Source organism: Oncorhynchus masou, unplaced genomic scaffold (assembly GCF_036934945.1).
Source record: "Oncorhynchus masou masou isolate Uvic2021 unplaced genomic scaffold, UVic_Omas_1.1 unplaced_scaffold_1227, whole genome shotgun sequence".
NCBI classification, from domain to species: domain Eukaryota; kingdom Metazoa; phylum Chordata; class Actinopteri; order Salmoniformes; family Salmonidae; genus Oncorhynchus; species Oncorhynchus masou.
This window is the reverse complement of record NW_027002073.1, coordinates 92,295-109,652: the sequence shown is the minus strand read 5'-3', so window position 1 is coordinate 109,652 and position 17,358 is coordinate 92,295. Positions and strand designations below refer to the sequence as shown.

Genomic DNA, 17,358 nt, shown 5'->3' with positions numbered 1-17,358 from the left:
CCTTCAAACTCAGGGCCTCTATGCTTGACATCATGGGAAAATCAAAAGAAAATACCTCAGAAAAAAAATCTGTCTGGTTCATCCCTGGGAGCAATTTCAAAAAGCCCGAAGATACGATGTTCATCTGTAAAAATAATAGTATGCAAGTATAAACACCATGGGACCACGCAGCCGTCATACCGCTCAGGAAGGAGACACGTTCTGTCTCCTAGAGATGAACGTACTTTGGTGGGAAAAGTGCAAATCAATTCCAGAACAACAGCAAAGGACCTTGTGAAGATGCTAGAGGAAACAGGTACAAAAGTATCTATATCCACAGTAAAACGAGTCCTATATCGACATAACCTGAAAGGCCGCTCAGCAAGGAAGAAGCCACTGCTCCAAAACCGCCATAAAAAAGACAGACTAGGGTTTGCAACTGCACATGGGGACACAGATTGTACTTTTTGTAGAAATGTCCTCTGGTCTGATGAAACAAAAATAGAACTGTTTGGCCATAACGACCATCGTTATGTTTGGAGGAAAAAGGGGGAGGCTTGTAAGCCGAAGAACACCATCCCAACCGTGAAGCACAGGGTGACAGCATCATATTGTGGGGGTGCTTTGCTGCAGGAGGGACTGGTGCACTTCACAAAATAGATGGCATCATGAGGATGGAAAATGATGTGGATATATTGAAGCAACATCTCAAGACATCAGTCAGGAAGTTAAAGCTTGGTCGAAAATGGATCTTCCAAATGGACAATGACCCCAAGCATACTTCTAAAGTTGTGGCAAAATGGCTTAAGGACAACAAAGTCAAGGTATTGGAGTGGCAATCACAAAGCCCTGACCTCAATCATATAGAACATTTGTGGGCAGAACTGAAAAAGCGTGTGCGAGCAAGGAAGCCTACAAACCTGACTCAGTTATACCAGCTCTGTCAGGAGGAATGGGCCAAAATTCACCCAACTTATTATGGGAAGCTTGTGGAAGGCTACCCGAAACGTTTGACCCAAGTCAAACAATTTTAAAGCAATGATACCAAATACTAATTGAGTGTTTGTAAACTTCTGACCCACTGGGAATGTGATGAAAGAAATCAAATCTGAAATAAATACAGAGATCGAATCACCGCCTCTGACGCTCGTCGGATGTGGCTTGCAAACTATAACGGATTACAAAAGGAAACCCTGCCATGAGCTGACCAGTGACACAAGTCTACCAGACAAGCTAAATGCCTTCAAGGCAAGAAACACTTAACCATGCGTGAGAGCACCAGCTGTTCTGGACGACTGTGTGATTATGCTCTCCGTAGATGATATGAGTAAGACCTTTAAACAGGTTAACAGGCCAACTGATAGACTATATAGACAACAGGTAGACTATATAGACAACATAGACTATAAACCATCTGGTCACAGGGCCAGATGGTTTACGTGTACTCAGAGCATGCGCTGACAAGTGTTTTCATTGACATTTTCCACCTCTCCCTGACACAGTCTGTAATACCTACATGTTTTCAAGCAGACCACCATAGTCCCTGTGCCCAAGAATGCCAAGGTTACCTGTCTAAATGGCTATCGCCCCGTAGCACACACATCTGTAGCCATGAAATGTTTTGAAAGGCTGGTCATGGCTCACATCAACACCATCATCCGAGTCACTCTGTACTGATTCCAATTCACATACCGTCCCAACAGATCCACAGATGACGCAATCTCTATTGCACTCCACACTGCCCTTTCCGACTTAGACAAAAGGACCAACTATGTGAGAATGCTGTTCATTGACTACAGCTCAGCGTTCAACATCATAGTGCCCTCAAAGCTCATCACTTAGTTAATAAGGACTCTGGGACTAAACACCTCCCCCTGCAACTGGATCCTGGACTTCCTGACAGGCTGCCCCCAGGTGGTAAGGGTAGGTAAACAACACATCCGCCACTTGACTGGCTGCATCACCGCCTTGTATGGCAACTGCTTGGCATCCGTCCACAAGACGCTACAAAGCGTAGTGCGTATTGCCCAGTACTTTACTGGGGACGACCTGCCATCCAGGACCTCTATACCAGGTGGTGTCAGAGGGAAGTGGTACGGTCCAGTACACCACTGGGGACGAGCCCCCTGTTATCCAGGACCTCTATACCAGGTGGTGTCAGAGGAAGGCCCCCCCAAGCATTTTCAAAGCCACCCAAGACAAAGACTGTTCTCTCTGCTATTACACGACATGCGTTACCAATGCACCAAATGAACTCTACCCACACACTGGACTCCAGTCACACACACATACTGATACTCTACACACAGAAACACATACTGCCACTCCACACACACATGCATACTGATGCCACACACTCTCACACATTAAATAGTTATTTTCCTCATCAATCTACACACAATACCCCATAATGACATCACAATACCCCATAATGACATCACAATACCCCATAATGACACCACAATACCCCATAATGACAAAGCAAAAACAGTTTTTTATTTTTTTGTGCTAATTTATCAAATAAAAAATGAAATATCACATTTACATAAGTATTCAGACCCTTTACTCAGTACTTTGTTGAATCCCCTTTGGCAGAGTTTCTCCCATTCTTCTCTGCAGATCCTCTCAAGCTGTGTTAGGTTGGATGGGGAGCATCGCTGCACAGCTATTTTCAGGTCTCTCCAGAGCTGTTCGATTGGGTTCATGTCCGGGCTCTGGCTGCAACACTGAAGGACATTCAGAGACTTGTCCCCGAAGCCACTCCTGCGTTGTTTTGGCTGTGTGCTTAGGGGTCGTTGTCCTGTCTGAAGGTGAACCTTCACCCCAGTCTGAGGTCCAAGGCACTCTGGAGCAGGTTTTCATCAACGATCTCTCTCTCTCTCTCTACTTTGCTCAGTTCATCTTTACGTGCCTCCCATAGTCTGTTCTGGACTTGGGGACTGTGAAGAGACCTCTTGTGTTATGTCTTGTGGGGTATGCATTGCTGTCCGAGCTGTGTGCCAGTAGTTCGGTCAGACAGCTCGGGCCATTCAACATGTCAATACCCCTCTCTCATGGTGAGATTGTAGACACTTGTATTGGTAGCGCAGTTTGTTTAGGGCAATTTTATAGATAACTAGCTACTTCACATGCCGACATTGACTTTGGTATTATTGTGTGGATCAATCGATTATTAATTATTTTATTTAAAAAAAAATCGACTGCGTTGGTTGTGCACGTTACATAGGGGGAGAGAGAGAGAGAGGGTCAGAAAGAGGGAGAGAGGGTCAGAGAAAGAGGGTCAGAAAAAGTGGGAGAGGGTCAGAAAAACGTGGTAGAGAGGGTCAGAGGAAAGAGGGAGGGATTGAGGGGGGTAACGTTATGAACTTTGTCTAAAAAAATAAAATACACTTTTCCCTCAACTGCGTTACCCACTCCAGTCAACAGATGGCGACGTAGGTCTTGAAGGTGTCAGAGTGACGTATAATATAATGGACGGGAGGGCGCTTCTTCAAACAACAGTTAGACACCTCTGTCCGATATAGCCGACATAATAAAGCTCTTTACAGAGATTTAATAGCCACTGTGTTTTAAACACCATTCTGTCGTGTTTACTTGTTACCCCTATTTTAATTTCATATTTACGTTTTGTTGTTTTGCCGACTGGCTCGTTAAGTTAGCAATAGCCTAGCTAATCCCCGATATGAGCTCACTTAGTTTCGCTCTAGTTAAAGAAGAGGAAGAGGAGGAGGAGGTCTGCTGGACGGAGAAAGAAGTTGTTGTGAAAGAGGAGGAGGAAGAGGAGGATGTTACCATAAAACAAGAAGTAGAGGCTGAGGCTGTTACAGTGAAAGAAGAAGAGAAAGACGTTTCAGTGAAAGAAGAGGAAGACCCGATCAGAGTGAAAGAGGGGGATGAGGAAGAGGAGGAGGCAGAGACAGGAGATCTGATTAACACTGGTAAGTACTATCTTAAAAACGGAGGCACTCTGCAGTTTAACTGATGTATGGTTTTAAAGGGTCAATCTGCAGTTCTTACATCCATATTTGGACTATAAATTGATTCATTGAAGAATATAACCTAGAAATGCCCCGTGACCTAAGTTCAGCTGTGGTTCCCCATTAGGACTTAAAATAGATGCTCCCTTTTACTCCAGTGTTTGTAAACAAAGTAAATGTTAACATGGTTGAAACTGTCGTTTTGATGTCATGGATGGTCAGTCCTTGCACCCATAACTCGTCAGCTACTACAGCGATTTGAAATGACGGCAACACTTAACAAAGAGATGCAATTAGTTTCAGAGTGGGTGGCAAGGAATAAATTAGCCCTAAATATTTCTAAAACTAAAATCATTGTATTTGGGCCAAATTATTCACTAACCCCTAAACCTCAACTACGTCTCGTAATGAATAATGTGGAAATTGAGCAAGTTGAGGTGACTAAACTGCTTAGAGTAACCCTGGATTATAAACTGTCATGGTGAAAACATATTGATACAACAGTAGCTAAGATGGGGAGAAGTCTGTCCATAATAAAGAGCTGCTCTGCCTTCTTACCAGCACTATCAACAAGGCAGGTCCTACAGGCCCTAGTTTCTACCTTCTTAACAACACTATCAACAAGGCAGGTCCTACAGGCCCTAGTTTCTACCTTCTTAACAGCACTATCAACAAGGCAGGTCCGACAGGCCCTAGTTTCTACCTTCTTAACAACACTATCAACAAGGCATGTCCTACATGACCTAGTTTCTACCTTCTTAACAGCACTAACAACAAGGCAGGTCCTCGTTTCTACCTTCTTAACAACACTATCAACAAGGCAGGTCCTCGTTTCTACCTTCTTAACAACACTATCAACAAGGCAGGTCCTCGTTTCTACCTTCTTAACAACACCATCATCAAGGCAGGTGCTACAGGCCCTAGTTTTGTCATACCTAGACATTTGTTCAGTCAGGTGCCACAAAGAGGGACTCCAAGGGCCAATTGGCTCAGAACAGGGCAGCACGGCTGGCCCTTGGATGAACACAGAGAGCTGATATTAATACTATACATGTCAATCTCTCCTGGCTCAAAGTGGAGGAGAGATTGACTTCATCACTACTTTTATTTATGAGAGGTATTGTCATGTTGAATGCACCGAGCTGTTTGTCTGATATGCCAAGTACCCTAAGAGCTGAAAGCTTTGCTGGCCTTTCTGGTTAATGTAGGCGCCCTGGTGTTAATGTGGGCCCCCTGGTGTTAATGTGGGCCCCCTGGTGTTAATGTGGGCGCCCTGGTGTTAATGTGGGCGCCCTGGTGTTAATGTGGGCGCCCTGGTGTTAATGTGGGCGCCCTGGTGTTAATGTGGGCGCCCTGGTGTTTATGTGGGCGCCCTGGTGTTTATGTGGGCGCCCTGGTGTTTATGTGGGCGCCCTGGTGTTTATGTGGGCGCCCTGGTGTTTATGTGGGCGCCCTGGTGTTTATGTGGGCGCCCTGGTGTTAATGTGGGCGCCCTGGTGTTAATGTGGGCGCCTGGTGTTAATGTGGGCCCCCTGGTGTTAATGTGGGCCCCCTGGTGTTAATGTGGGCCCCCTGGTGTTAATGTGGGCCCCCTGGTGTTAATGTGGGCCCCCTGGTGTTAATGTGGGCCCCCTGGTGTTAATGTGGGCCCCCTGGTGTTAATGTGGGCCCCCTGGTGTTAATGTGGGCCCCCTGGTGTTAATGTGGGCCCCCTGGTGTTAATGTGGGCGCCCTGGTGTTAATGTGGGCGCCCTGGTGTTAATGTGGGCGCCCTGGTGTTAATGTGGGCGCCCTGGTGTTTATGTGGGCGCCCTGGTGTTTATGTGGGCGCCCTGGTGTTTATGTGGGCGCCCTGGTGTTTATGTGGGCGCCCTGGTGTTTATGTGGGCGCCCTGGTGTTTATGTGGGCGCCCTGGTGTTTATGTGGGCGCCCTGGTGTTTATGTGGGCGCCCTGGTGTTTATGTGGGCGCCCTGGTGTTAATGTGGGCGCCCTGGTGTTAATGTGGGCGCCCTGGTGTTAATGTGGGCGCCCTGGTGTTAATGTGGGCGCCCTGGTGTTAATGTGGGCGCCCTGGTGTTAATGTGGGCGCCCTGGTGTTTATGTGGGCGCCCTGGTGTTAATGTGGGCGCCCTGGTGTTAATGTGGGCGCCCTGGTGTTAATGTGGGCGCCCTGGTGTTAATGTGGGCGCCCTGGTGTTAATGTGGGCGCCCTGGTGTTTATGTGGGCGCCCTGGTGTTTATGTGGGCGCCCTGGTGTTTATGTGGGCGCCCTGGTATTCGGAGGGCTCCCTGGTGTTAATGTGGGCACCCTGGTATTCGGAGGGCTCCCTGGTGTTAATGTAGGCACCCTGGTATTCGGAGGGCTCCCTGGTGTTAATGTAGGCACCCTGGTATTCGGAGGGCCCCCTGGTGTTAATGTAGGTATCCTGGTATTCGGAGGGCCCCCTGGTGTTAATGTAGGTATCCTGGTGTTAATGTAGGCCCCCTGGTGTTAATGTAGGTATCCTGGTATTCGGAGGGCCCCCTGGTGTTAATGTAGGTATCCTAGTATTCGGAGGGCCCCCTGGTGTTAATGTAGGCATCCTGGTATTCGGAGGGCTCCCTGGTGTTAATGTAGGTATCCTGGTATTCGGAGGGCTCCCTGGTGTTAATGCAGGTATCCTGGTATTTGGAGGGCCCCCTGGTGTTAATGTAGGTATCCTGGTATTCTGAGGGCCCCCTGGTGTTAATGTAGGCATCATGGTATTCGGAGGGCTCCCTGGTGTTAATGTAGGTATCCTGGTATTCGGAGGGCTCCCTGGTGTTAATGTAGGTATCCTGGTATTCGGAGGGCCCCCTGGTATTCGGAGGGCCCCCTGGTATTCGGAGGGCTCCCTGGTGTTAATGTAGGTATCCTGGTATTCGGAGGGCCCCCTGGTGTTAATGTAGGTATCCTGGTATTTGGAGGGCCCCCTGGTGTTAATGTAGGTATCCTGGTATTTGGAGGGCTCCCTGGTGTTAATGTAGGTATCCTGGTATTAATGTAGGTATCCTGGTATTCGGAGGGCTCCCTGGTGTTAATGTAGGTATCCTGGTATTCGGAGGGCTCCCTGGTGTTAATGTAGGCACCCTGGTATTCGGAGGGCCCCCTGGTGTTAATGTAGGTATCCTGGTGTTAATGTAGGCCCCCTGGTGTTAATGCAGGTATCCTGGTATTCGGAGGGCTCCCTGGTGTTAATGTAGGCATCCTGGTATTCGGAGGGCCCCCTGGTGTTAATGTAGGTATCCTGGTATTCGGAGGGCCCCCTGGTGTTAATGTAGGTATCCTGGTATTCGGAGGGCCCCCTGGTGTTAATGTAGGTATCCTAGTATTCGGAGGGCTCCCTGATGTTAATGTAGGCATCCTGGTATTCGGAGGGCTCCCTGGTGTTAATGTAGGCATCCTGGTATTTGGAGGGCTCCCTGGTGTTAATGTAGGCATCCTGGTATTCGGAGGCCCCCTGGTGTTAATGTAGGCATCCTGGTATTCGGAGGGCTCCCTGGTGTTAATGTAGGCATCCTGGTATTCGGAGGCCCCCTGGTGTTAATGTAGGTATCCTGGTGTTAATGTAGGCCCCCTGGTGTTAATGTAGGTATCCTGGTATTCGGAGGGCCCCCTGGTGTTAATGTAGGTATCCTGGTATTCGGAGGGCGCCCTGGTGTTAATGTAGGTATCCTGGTATTCGGAGGGCCCCCTGGTATTCGGAGGGCCCCCTGGTGTTAATGCAGGTATCCTGGTATTCGGAGGGCCCCCTGGTGTTAATGTAGGCACCCTGGTATTCGGAGGGCCCCCTGGTGTTAATGTAGGTATCCTGGTGTTAATGTAGGTATCCTGGTATTCGGAGGGCCCCCTGGTGTTAATGTAGGCATCCTGGTATTCGGAGGGCCCCCTGGTGTTAATGCAGGGTCCGTCTGTGCACCAATCACACCAGGGAACCCTCTAATCAAAACTGATTCAAGCCCTCACATGGTTTCTAGACTAATTTGTCACATATCTTCTTGGATATTTTATAAGGATGTTTATAACCATGAATTGTTGTGGAAACCGCAGCTAAACCCTGGGGTTCAGAACATGAAACATGACATAATGGTTGGTCGACCCCACTCTCCCAGCCAGCTGGTTGGTTGGTTGACTGTACACCCCACTCTCCCAGCCAGCTGGTTGGTTGACTGTACACCCCACTCTCCCAGCCAGCTGGTTGGTTGGTTGACTGTACACCCCACTCTCCCAGCCAGTTGGTTGGTTGACTGTACACCCCACTCTCCCAGCCATCTGGTTGGTTGACTGTACACCCCACTCTCCCAGCCAGTTGGTTGGTTGACTGTACACCCCACTCTCCCAGCCAGCTGGTTGGTTGACTGTACACCCCACTCTCCCAGCCAGTTGGTTGGTTGACTGTACACCCCACTCTCCCAGCCAGCTGGTTGGTTGACTGTACACCCCACTCTCCCAGCTGGTTGGTTGGTTGACTGTACACCCCACTCTCCCAGCCAGTTGGTTGGTTGACTGTACACCCCACTCTCCCAGCCAGCTGGTTGGTTGACTGTACACCCCACTCTCCCAGCCATCTGGTTGGTTGACTGTACACCCCACTCTCCCAGCCATCTGGTTGGTTGACTGTACGCCCCACTCTCCCAGCCATCTGGTTGGTTGACTGTACACCCCACTCTCCCAGCTGGTTGGTTGGTTGGTTCTATGTACACCCCACTCTCCCAGCCAGCTGGTTGGTTGACTGTACACCCCACTCTCCCAGCCATCTGGTTGGTTGACTGTACACCCCACTCTCCCAGCCATCTGGTTGGTTGACTGTACACCCCACTCTCCCAGCCATCTGGTTGGTTGACTGTACACCCCACTCTCCCAGCCATCTGGTTGGTTGACTGTACACCCCACTCTCCCAGCCATCTGGTTGGTTGACTGTACACCCCACTCTCCCAGCCATCTGGTTGGTTGACTGTACACCCCACTCTCCCAGCCGGCTGGTTGGTTGGTTCTATGTACACCCCACTCTCCCAGCCATCTGGTTGGTTGGTTCTATGTACACCCCACTCTCCCAGCCATCTGGTTGGTTGACTGTACACCCCACTCTCCCAGCCGGCTGGTTGGTAACTAAGCAGCTGGCGTATTGTATTGTCTTTTATTAATGTGGAACTGTATAAAATATTTTGTTTCAAATCATTTTGAAATGTTGATCTCAATCTAAGAAATGTTTGTTCCCGTTGGACTGTCGACAGTAGTGAAAACGGATTTGAATCTGCTGGGGACTCGCGTGCTATTAAAATGTATAAATCTGCTGGGGACTCGCGTGCTATTAACATGTATAAATCTGCGTACATGTTCGTAGTTGTCACGGGGGGAAAAGATGGATACCTTCACTTGTTAAAAATGTATTGAACTCGATGCAGCTAAAGAAGGGATTATTGCTCTTCATGAAGAAAGAAACCAATTTTGACCAAACGCTTTGATCCGAATAAAGGTTCTAAGAGACTCTAGGCATCTTTAAATGCTTCCCTGTCAAAACATCCAATAGGATGGGACCTTCCTGGACTACCATCAGTTTCCACCACTGTACCCCTCTACTAGCTCGAACAACGAGCAGCCATTTCCTGGTTCGACTCCAGGTGAAATGGATGGGGTGTCGGAACCAGAAATAAGGAGAAGGATCGTTCTCGGCGAGCGCATGCCTGCCTTACCCTCGCGTCCGGGACTTAAGACTATCAAAATTGCTTTGAGACCAGCTGTCTTCTGCCGGGTGGGGGGTGTTCTCTCAGTGGATGTCCCTCCAGCTACTCCCTGTTCTAGTCAATCGACTGCCTGGGCACAGCCTGGACTAGAGGTCGACCGATTTATGATTTTTCAACGCCGATACCGATTATTGGAGGACCCAAAAAGCCGATACCGATTAATCGGCCAATTTTTTTATATATATATATATATTTATTTATTTATTATTTTTATTTAGTTGTGATAATGACAATTACAACAATACTGAATGAACACTTATTTTAACTTAATATAATACATAAATAAAAATCAATTTAGCCTCAAATAAATAATGAACATGTTCAATTTGGTTAATAATGCAAGATCAAAGTGTTGGAGAATAAAAAGTGCAATATGTGCCATGTAAGAAAGTTAACGTTTCAGTTCCTTGCTCAGAACATATGAAAGCTGGTGGTTCCTTTTAACATGAGTCTTCAATATTCCCAGGTAAGAAGTTTTAGGTTGTAGTTATTATAGGAATTATAGGACTATTTCCCTCTATACCATTTGTATTTCATTAAACTTTGACTATTGGATGTTCTTATAGGCACTTTAGTATTGCCAGTGTAACAGTATAGCTTCCATACCTCTCCTTGCTCCTCCCTGGGCTCGAACCAGGAACACAATGACAACATCCACCCTCGAAGCAGCGTTACCCATGCAGAGCAATGGGAACAACCACTCCAAGTCTCAGAGCGAGTGACGTTTGAAACGCTATTAGTGCGCACCCGCTAACTAGCTAGCCATTTCACTTCGGTTACACCAGCCTCATCTCGGGAGTTGATAGGCTTGAAGTCATAAACAGCGCAATGCTTGACGCACAACGAAGAGCTGCTGGCAAAACACACGAAATCGGTCGACCTCTAGTCTGTAATAGACGAGCGTCGGAGCCAGTGGAGTACGATTAAAACCAAAACAGAAAACAGAGGCTGTTCTTTAACCTGTTGAGTGTAGGGTGCAGTGTTTTGATATTTGGATGAAATGCATGCCCAAATTCAACTGCCTGCTACTCATCCCCAGAAGATAAGATATGTATATTATTCGTTTGGATAAAAAACACTCTGAAGTTTCTAAAAGTGAATCATGTCTGTGAGTATAACAGAACTTGTGTAGCAGGCGAAACCCAGAGGACAAACCATTCAGAATGATTTTTTTTGAGGTCACTCTCTTTTCAATGGGTTTCATTGGGAATCCATATTTCTATGGGACCTTCTTGCAGTTCCTATCGCTTCCACTGGATGTCAACAGTCTTTAGAAATTGGTTGAGGTTTTTCCTTTGCGTAATGAAGAAGTAGCCCTGTTCAAAACAAGGGTCACTTCAAGTGTACTGTTAGATAGAGGTGCATGTCCAGAAAGGTAGCGTCAGTTTGTTTTCTTCCTGTATGAACACAGATCATCCCGTCTTCAATTTTATCGACTATTTACTTTAAAAAATACCCAAAGTTGTATTACAAAAGTAGTTTGAAATGTTTTGGCAAAGTTTACAGGTAACCTTTGAGATATTTTTTAGTCATGTTGCGCAAGTTGGAACCAGTGTTTTTCTGGATCAAACGCTCTAAATAAATTGACATTTTGGATATATATCGCAATTAATCGAACAAAAGGACCATTTGTGATATTTATGGGACATATTGAGTGCCAACAAAAGAAGCTCGTCAAAGGTAAGGCATGATTTATATTTTTATTTCTGCGTTTTTGTGTTGCGCCTGCCGGGTTGAAATATGCTTTCTCTCTTTGTTCACAGAGGTGCTATCCTCTGCTTTCGCCAAAAAGCTCTTTAAAAAATCTGACATGCCAGGTGGATTAACAACAAGCTAAAATGTGTTTTGCTATATTGCACTTGTGATTTCATGAAATGTAAATATTTTTAGTCATTTAATTTGAATTTGGCGCTCTGCAATTCAGCGGATGTTGATGAAAATGATCCTGGTAACGGGATGGGTACATCAAGAAGTTAATGGAAGCCTCTCCAATAAAATCCAGGTAGAACCAGGAATTCCCCAGGGCAGCTGTCTAGGCCCCTTACTTTTTTCAATCTTTACTAATGACAACATGTCAGTTATAATGCCAGTGTCCATTTATGTGGATGACTCAACACGATACAGGAAATAAGTTAGTCCTAAATATTTCAAAAACTAAAAGCATTGTTTTTGGGACGAGTCATTTACTAAACCCTCACCTTAAAATTGAGCAAGTTGAGGAGACTAAACTACTTTGAGTAACCCTGGATTGTAAACTGTCATTGTCAAAACATGTTGATACAACTGTAGATAAGATGTAGAGAAGTCTGTCCATAAAAAGCTCTGCTCTGCCTTCTTGACAACACTATCAACAATGCAGGTCCTGCAGGCCCTAGTTTTGTCACACATTGACTACTGTTCAGTCGTGTGGTCAGGTGCCACATACAATAACTTAGGAAAATTGCAATTGGCTCAGAACAGGGCGCCACGGCTGGCCCTTGGATATACACAGATATGCATGTCAATCTCTCCTGGCTCAAAGTGGAAGAGAGATTGACTTCATCACTACTATTTTTATTTATGAGAGGTATTGACATGTTGAATGCACCGACCTCTCTGTCTAAACTTCAGGCACACAGCTCAGAGACACCCATGCATACCCTACAAGACATGCCACCAGAGGTCTCCTCACAGTCCCCAAGTCTAGGACAGACTACGGGAGGTACACAGTACTACATAGAGCCATGACTACATGGAACTCTATTCCACATCAGGTAACTCATGCAAACAGTAGAATCAAAGAATATATAGAATCATAGAATCAGATTTAAAAGAAACAGATTAAAAAAATACAGAGACACAAACATAGACATGTCAAACCAACACACATTACATAACAGCACTATACACACAAATACACATGGATGTTGTGTTATAGATAAGTGGTAGAGTTAGAGCCCTGAGGGCTAAACACTTAATGTGTTGTGAAATGTATTGTTGTTTTTAAATGTATTAACTCCCTTAATTTAGCTGGACCCCAGGAAGAGGAGCTGCTGCCTTGACAGGAACTAATGGGATCCATAGTAAACCCCAGGAAGAGTAGCTGCTGCCTTGGCAGGAACGAATTGGGGTCCATAATAAACCCCAGGAAGAGTAGCTGCTGCCTTGACAGGAACTAATGGGGATCCATAATAAACCCCAGGAAGAGTAGCTGCTGCCTTGGCAGGAACTAATGGGGATCCATAATAAACCCCAGGAAGAGTAGCTGCTGCCTTGGCAGGAACTGATGGGGATCCATAATAAACTCCAGGAAGAGTAGCTGCTGCCTTGGCAGGAAGTAATGGGGATCCATAATAAACCCCAGGAAGAGGAGCTGCTGCCTTGGCAGGAACTAATGGAGATCCATAATAAACCTCAGGAAGAGTAGCTGCTGCCTTGGCAGGAACTAATGGAGATCCATGAATACAAATTGTCCCCTTTTATTAATAGAAAGTCCCATTTATATATATTTATATATAATAAAGTCCAAAAATGGACCCTTCCTGGATCACCCCTTTAAAGGGTCATGAAGGTCATTTACATTTAAGTCATTTGTATTATTGACTAATTGATCCTCTGGTTTTATTGGCTGTGGTTTCATTTCCTTTGGTTTTATTGGCTGTGGTTTTATTGGCTGTGGTTTTTATTGGCTGTGGTTTTATTGGCTGTGTTTTTTATTGGCTGTGGTTTTATTGGCTGTGGTTTTATTGGCTGTGGTTTTATTGGCTGTGGTTTTTATTGGCTGTGGTTTTTATTGGCTGTGGTTTTATTGGCTGTGGTTTTTATTGGCTGTGTTTTTTATTGGCTGTGTTTTTTAATTGGCTGTGGTTTTATTGGCTGTGGTTTTATTGGCTGTGGTTTTTATTGGCTGTGGTTTTATTTCCTCTGGTTTTATTGGCTGTGGTTTTTATTGGCTGTGGTTTTATTTCCTCTGGTTTTATTGGCTGTGGTTTTTATTGGCTGTGGTTTTATTTCCTCTGGTTTTATTGGCTGTGGTTTTTATTGGCTGTGGTTTTTATTGGCTGTGGTTTTATTGGCTGTGGTTTTTATTGGCTGTGGTTTTATTGGCTGTGGTTTTTATTGGCTGTGGTTTAGCTGATAATCAGTAAAGCTGATAATAAAATAATACCATTAGTAATACTGGTGACTTAAAGTCGTCTGGATCACTGCTGAAGGTTTCAACAACTGTAATAACATATTGTAAGACCAAAGTCATAGACATTATGTGAAATGTGAAAAATTAAGACAAAATATGACTATTGTTCTTCACTTGACCATCTTATTGTTAGAAGACAGTTGTCAAAAAAGTTTGTAAAAGCATTTAAACATTCACTACATTGACTGTCTGACTTTGTCGTTCACACAGGAGAGAGACGTGACTGTCGCGGATCCTCTGGGAGCCTCAACAATGTCATGAGGCTGAGAGGAGTCCCTCCAGATCAAAACACCTCAAGAAACCCCAGCGGCGATCCACAGGAAAGAAACCTCACCTCTGCTCTGACTGTGGGAAGAGTTTCACCTCTTCAACAGAACTTAAAATACACCACAGAATCCATACAGGAGAGAAACCTTATAGCTGCACTGACTGTTTGAAGAGATTTTCTCAACTAGGGAACCTGACAAAACACCAGTTGACACACACAGGAGAGAAGCCTTACCACTGCTCTGACTGTGAGAGGACCTTTCAACATCACAGCGTTTAAAGCTGCACCAGCGAAGCACACTGGAGAGAAGCCTTACCACTGCTCGGACTGTGGGAAAAGCTTAACCTCCTCAAGTGAACTGATTATACACCAGCGAACACATACAGGAGAGAGGCCATATGGCTGTGATCAATGCGGAAGCGATTCACTCAGTCATCAAACCTGACTGTACACAAGAGAATACACACTGGAGAGAAGCCTTATCGCTGCTCCAACTGTGGATTGAGCTTTACTACCTCAAGCTATCTGATAACACACCAGAGAACACATACAGGAGAGAAGCCTTATAGCTGTGATCAATGTGGGAAGAGTTTTACTCAGCCAAGTCACCTGATTGTACACCAGAGAATACACACAGGAGAAAAACCTTACCACTGCTCTGACTGTGGGAAGGGTTTTGTTAGATCATCACATTTAAAATCTCACCAGAGAACACACACAGGAGAAGCCTCACCACTGCTCTGAATGTGGGAAGAGTTTTGCTTTATTAGACATACTGATAGTACATCAGAGAACCCACACTGGTGAAAAGCCTTACCACTGTCCAGACTGTGGGAAAAGATGTACTACCTCAAGTAACCTGATATCACACAAGAGAACCCACACTGGAGAGAAACCTTACCACTGCTCTGACTGCGGGACGAGTTGTTCTACCTCAAGCAACCTGGCAGTACACCAGAGAACACACACTGGAGAGAAGCCTTATGGCTGTGATCAGTGTGACAAGAGATACTCTCATTCAAGTTCTCTGATTAAACATCAGAAAATACACTCAGGAATTCCACAGAGTGTAGAATGACCTCCGCCAAGACCTGGGTAGTTGAACACGGAGAGTGAAATGATCTCCAACACCAGACCTGGGTAGTAGAACACGGAGTGTAGAATGATCTCCAACACCAGACCTGGGTAGTAGAACACAGAGTGTAGAATGATCTCCAACACCAGACCTGGGTAGTAGAACACAGAGTGTGGAATGATCTCCAACACCAGACCTGGGTAGTAGAACACAGAGTGTGGAATGATCTCCAACACCAGACCTGGGTAGTAGATCACGGAGTGTGGAATCATCTCCAACACCAGACCTGGGTAGTAGAACACAGAGTGTAGAATGATCTCCAACACCAGACCTGGGTAGTAGAACACGGAGTGTGGAATCATCTCCAACACCAGACCTGGGTAGTAGAACACAGAGTGTAGAATGATCTCCAACACCAGACCTGGGTAGTAGAACACGGAGTGTAGAATGATCTCCAACACCAGACCTGGGTAGTAGAACACAGAGTGTGGAATGATCTCCAACACCAGACCTGGGTAGGAGAGGCCACTCTGTGTTCTATCTTGTAAAAAAACATATTTAGGAAGCTGTGGAAATTCATTTATTAATGTTAATATGAATTAAAACACGTTTATTCTCTTATATACCTTAATACTTAATATTTTCAAATTATATTATGTGAGCTTATAACATAAAAATAATAAAAAAATATTAAAATGTTTAAAGTATAGTTTTTTTTTTAAAGTACTAATGTTACTTTACCTAACAAGCAAAATACTTAAATACATGTAATTATGTTAAATATATGTAATTATGTTAAATATATGCAATTATGTTTAATATATGTAATACATTTAACTGAACTACTGGTGAATACCATTCATTCCCCTGGATGACGTTACAGTATGCAGGGTTTAATATATAAACTGCTGGTCCTCAGTCTCATGGTACAGCGTAAAGTATTCACCCCCATGGCATTTTTCCTATTTTGTTGCCTTACAACCTGTAATTTAAATTGATTTTTATTTGGATTTCATGTAATGGCCATACACAAAATAGTCCAAATTGGTGAAGTGAAATGAAAAAATATATTTATTTCAAAAAATTATATATATATAAAAAAAACTGAATAGTGTTGTGTGCATATGTATTCACCCCTTTGCTATGAAGCCCCTAAATAAGATCTGGTGCAACCAGCTACCTTCAGAAGTCACATCATTAGTTAGATTATACACAGGTGGACTTTATTTAAGTGTCACATGATCTCAGTATATATACACCTGTTCTGAAAGGCCCCAGAGTCTAAGCAAGGGGCACCACCAAGCAAGCGACACCATGAATACAAAGGAGCTCTCCCAACAAGTCAGGGACAAAGTTGTGGAGAAGTACAGATCAGGGATGGGTTATAAAAAATATCAGAAACTTTGAACATCCCATTATTATTATTATTAAAAAATGTAAAGAATATGGAACCACAACAAATCTGTCAAGAGAGGGCTGCCCACCAAAACTCGCGGACCAGGCAAGGAGGGCATTAATCAGAGAGGCAACAAAGAGACCAAAGATAACCCTGAAGGAGCTGCAAAGCTCCACAGCGGAGATTGGTGTATCTGTTCGTAGGACCACTTTAAGCCGTACAATCCCCAGAGCTGGGCTTCATGGAAGAGTGTCCAGAAAAAAGCAATTTCTTAAAGAAAAAAAGTAAGCAATCATGTGGGAAACTCCCAAAACATATGGAAGAAGGTACTCTGGTCAGATGAGACTAAAATTGTGCTTTTTAGCCATCAAGGAAAACGCTATGTCTGGCGCAAACCCAACACCTCTCATCACCCCAAGAACACCATCCTCACAGTGAAGCATGGTGGAGGCAGCATCATGCTGTGGGGATGTTTTTAATTGGCAGCGACTGGGAAACTGGTCAGAATTGAAGGAATGATGGATGGCGCTAAATACAGGGTAATTCTTGAGGGGAAACCTGTTTCAGTCTTCCAGAGATTTGAGACTGGATGGAGGTTCACCTTCCAGCAGGACAATGACCTTAGGCATACTGCTAAAGCAACACTTGAGTGGTTTAAGGGGAAACATTTAAATGTATTGGAATGGCCTAGTCAAAGCCCAGACCTCAATCCAATTGAGAATCT

General features: G+C 45.0%; 1 long non-coding RNA gene across 1 annotated transcript; it reads left to right on the top strand.

Moving 5' to 3' along the window:
- Positions 1–3,463: 3,463 nt before the first annotated feature.
- On the top strand, positions 3,464–12,828 carry LOC135529981 (uncharacterized). Its single transcript, XR_010453781.1, has 3 exons — positions 3,464–3,917; positions 12,332–12,474; positions 12,731–12,828. It is a non-coding gene; the product is annotated as an uncharacterized LOC135529981 (long non-coding RNA).
- Positions 12,829–17,358: the final 4,530 nt, after the last annotated feature.